The following is a 4,545-nucleotide window of genomic DNA, read 5'->3' on the forward strand; positions in this document are numbered from 1 at the left end:
GCTTCCCAAGTTTGCCCATGCTCATCTCTAATTCCCCTTACATGCTCTGTGATCTCGAGAACCACAGCTAGTTCAAAACTTTGCACCATCTCTACTTCGGGCACTTGATGTAGCTCCATCTCCTTTACATATCCACAAAGATACTTTGTTACATATTTAACTTTCATTTGGTCCATTTTATTCACCACATATTGAAGCACTTTGGTTGACAAAAGCTCCCTCCTTTTTGCAGCTTGTTACTGCTGCATAAACACCACAAAATCTTGAAACATTTGCATTGTGACTAGATCAAACCGAACCCCTTGTTGCTCTTGTTGCTCCATAGCCTTAAACCTTTGTTTTGATACCTTTCAATGAAGCTTTTGAACCCTCACCCTAGCCTACTTTGCATTAGGTTCACCAAAATTGTGTCAAGAAGTGCAGAGTGCGGCTAGGAAAGCGTCGGGCCTCTAATTGTGAGAGTTCGCAGCAAAATCAAGCAAGTCGTAGAAGATTTGAGGATAAAAACACACTCAAAAAGAAAAAAACTCCAGCCATCAAATCTTCTCTTTGAAAAAGAACAAAGATCAACTCGAAACTCTTGTGTGTATTGTCATGGATGCTTGAGAGTCCGTCGTTGCCTTCATCATCGCCTATGTCAGCGCCTACATCATCGCTAGAAGACTCTAGAAGAATCTAGAAGGATCTAGAAGATTCTAGAAGTTCTAAAAGTATCAAGGAAATTCTAGAAGTTTCTAGAAGCATGAAGAAGATTCTGAAAGAATCTAGAAGTTTCTGGAAAGCTCTAGAAAGATGCATTTCCTTCAGCATCTTCGAGTTCGTCATCCTCCATCTCATCATCTTCATCATCATGACAATCATCCTCGCTAAGACTTGCTGCCACCGGACTTGATTCATCAACCTCCCTCTCCTCTGTTTCCACCTCATCCAAAGTCGAAGGTGGAAGAGGGTCAAAGATAGTCTCCACTTCATTAGTAGAAAAATGGGTTCTCCCTCAAGGTGTTACGGAAATTACGAACCAAAGTTTTGGTTGGTGGATTGCTGGGATGTAGATGACCTATAAAATAGAAGCTCAAAGTGAGTAACATTGGTATAAGTAACGCTACAAGAAAATAAAATAAAAAAGATACATGTCACACCTGCTCACAATTGCACAGTAAAACTAAATTGTCAGACCTCCCTGTGTGATGCACACTAGAGTCCACCACGTAGAGGCCATTCCCATGTTGTCTAGACACATTTTCAAAGCACTTGCACTCGAAGATCAAGGTATGAAAGGTTCTAAAATTAACTTTTAGTATCCTTTCAATAGTTCCACAGTACCTGGCTTCATCACCATCTTCTCCGCGTGCTTTTGCCTCGGTCATTCTCTCATAAATCCACTCTCCACTAATGAGGTATGGGAAACATGCAAGGTGTCTAGGCACTGGGGGTGCCCTCCTTCCTCCATGTGCTTGTTTCCATGCTTCCCTCTCTTGCAAACACCTTGCCTTTGCCACTATCCACAAGTCCACCCACTTGGTCATAATCTTTGCATTGAGAATGCAAAAGTTATCGACCACTCAAGATAGATTCATATCCATGTTAAGTAGTTTCCCCTTTCCACTTGGCAAGATTGAATTCATCCTTGCATCTTTATCGTCTAACCACATGCGAGGCATTGAAGGATCAACTTGTGCCAAATGCTCTGATATGTAAACACATGCCTCTTGAACGATCCACCCTTCAGCCATACATGCCTTTGGTTGAGACCGTAGCCGCACAAAATCTTTGAGTCTTTAAAAACCTCTCTAAGAATAACATCCATCGTGCTTGCACTACTCCACATATAGCGATCTCCTCCACCACGTGAGCCAAGAGGTGAATTTGACTAAGAAGAACCGATCGAGGAAATGCATCTTCAATGGCACACACAGTTTCGGTTGCAAGTGTTTAAGCAGCAAGGATAGCATCTATTTCGATTTCCTTGGAGCTCACAAATCTGCAAGAAAACACACAAGGATACACTAAGTGCTAGTCTAAATTATTGTGTACATAAAAAAGGTGTAGTTGAGTGGAGTCTTGTGGTGTACCCTACTAGCTTTCCTAGTTTGAAAATGGCATCTCTAACTTTCTTGTCCTGTCATATACGCATACTCACCTGTAGAATGAACTACAATGTAAATCAGGGAAAGGGAAAGTGAGTGATAGTCATACACACAAGCTATAGATAGAATAGGGAGTATGAAGATTACCTGAAGCATCTTGTGCCAATCATGGAACTTCAATACATACAATTGAACGCTTCCACCCTTCTTCGCTTTTGTGAAAGCTCCCTTTAGCGACCTCATGTATATTGTTGGTGTGCGAATAGAGGGAATGGTACCCTTCACCTTGTCTAATTCTTCTTTGGCTAGCATCCATGGTGCTTTACAAAGCACAATCTCTCCATTTGGGGTACGCCGTGGAGTAGCAGAGGTGGGAAGATGTTTTAAAAGCCTCAAATCCTCCCTGGCACCCAAAGAGTGCTTCTTGCCAATAATGTGGTCCCATAGTGTTTGGGCTGCATTCTTGAATATGTGCATGGGATCCAAGGGGTGTTGTATTTTTAAGTCCTTCCAATATGGAAGCCTTAAAAATATGGAATATCTTGACATACATTTTGGTGGAGGACACGAAGCCGGATTGTTCTTGTGGTGTTCTTCCCAAATGGTTACCCAATCTGCCATCGTGAGCTTTAGAGGAGTCTTCCCACTTGTTGGAGCCTTGTGCTTGTTATGCCCTTGGGGTAAGAAACAATGGTTCTTTGGATAGATTACCTTGCTTGGTTGTCGCCCATAGTGGAATACTGTATTTAATGATCACCACAGGCCAAGTGATCCATGAAGTAGACTTAGTGCCGAAGGGGTTGACACCATCACTTGCTAACCCAAGCCTCAAGTGACGAGGCTCCAACCCAAACTCTGGCCATTGAGTTTTGATGTGCCTTCATGCAGGTGAATCGGCAGGGACACACATCATTCCATCATTTGAGCGATGGTTCACATGACACGCTAGAAGATCCATGATATACCTGCTTTTAAACATGTGTTGGATGCGATGAATTAATGGAAAATGTCTCAATACCTTGCAGGGTAGGTGTGCCCCGCTCACTCCTATCTTGTATCGTGCCTCCCTGCACACGGGACATGAGGTAGCATGTGCATGCTCATTGCGGTATAGCATGCAATTATTGATGCATGCATGGATGCGCTCATACTCCATTCCAAGTGCAGTGACATATGATCTAGCTCGTCGACAATCTGGAGGCATGTGGTGATCTTTTGGCAACATTTTTCCCATCGAACTACAACAAACATCCGTATTAGTATAATTCCTAGAAGACAACACCATAAAGAGAGAGGGAGAGAGTATATAAAAGCCACATTCGTGCATCGACACTTGCATTACTCCAACCGAATTTTACTTGCAAGTTGAGGACTTCCAACGATGCTTGGAGCAACGAGGATCGTGCACCGTCGTAAAGAGGTGTTCAGGAACTCATCATCAATCTATCCTCCATTTGGTAGCCCGTTTAGTGAAGGGTTGACAATCCTCCTCGCACACGTCGCGCTCATGAGCTAGTAACTCATCACACATGTAGAACATGAACTCATCCTCTGCCTCAAAGTGCGACGAAGATGCCATAGGAGCTGCCGACGTAGAGCCAATGGGAGGATCACCATGCGGTGCACCCAAATCGCTCAGTTGCTCTTGCCTCTGCCGTTCGACCTTGCGTGCCGGTGCACCACCACCGAACACAGACCAATGGGGCACCTCCTCAAGCAACAGGTGGTGAGTTGTGCTATCATCTCTCCGAGCACTTTTTCGAGGATGCCAAAGCCCTTCGTTCTCCACATGCTCCAAAGCAATGCACCACAAGCCCTTTTGCACTTGGCGCAAGGACAAGGTAGTTTTTCCTTGAGCCAATGATCGTGCTCAGGGCCTCCAAGGGGACCACGATCATCCCAGTCGATATCCTGCACACACGAAATGTTGTTTATTTAGTCATGTGTCCTAAAAAATAAATAATTAGAAAAGCACTTAACTCCATTAGAAAAATTACATATAGTTAAAGTCAAAGAGAATAAATGACAATGAGTGCTAAAATTAATTTTAACTAAAAGAGAATTTAAAAAATGCAATTAATAAATATTTAAAAGTACTACAAAATAAAGTATCCATAGAAAATTAAAAATATTCATCAAAAAACTCAAAAGTCTAAGAAATGAAATAATGCATAGCTAAGGGTAGAGGGGGTGGTTTGTATCCCCCCCCCCCCCCCCCCCCCCCCCTTGCAACCTTGAATTTGCATGTATCCGTTTAAAATGACCGGTTGCGGTAATATAGGCGGTAATAATCGTGGTAATGGGCGCGATAATATCCGCGGTAATAACTGGCACCTGAAATAGGAAAGAAGGCAGAGTATGCCGCGTTTTTGTTGCATACTCTGCGTTCTTGCTCTCCGCCATCGCTCCCAAACTCCCCCCCCTTCCCTCCGCCCCCCCCCCTCTCCCTTCCCTCTCT

The sequence above is a fragment of the Adiantum capillus-veneris genome, chromosome 15 (assembly GCF_014529385.1).
Source record: "Adiantum capillus-veneris isolate H3 chromosome 15, ASM1452938v2, whole genome shotgun sequence".
Taxonomy (NCBI): domain Eukaryota; kingdom Viridiplantae; phylum Streptophyta; class Polypodiopsida; order Polypodiales; family Pteridaceae; genus Adiantum; species Adiantum capillus-veneris.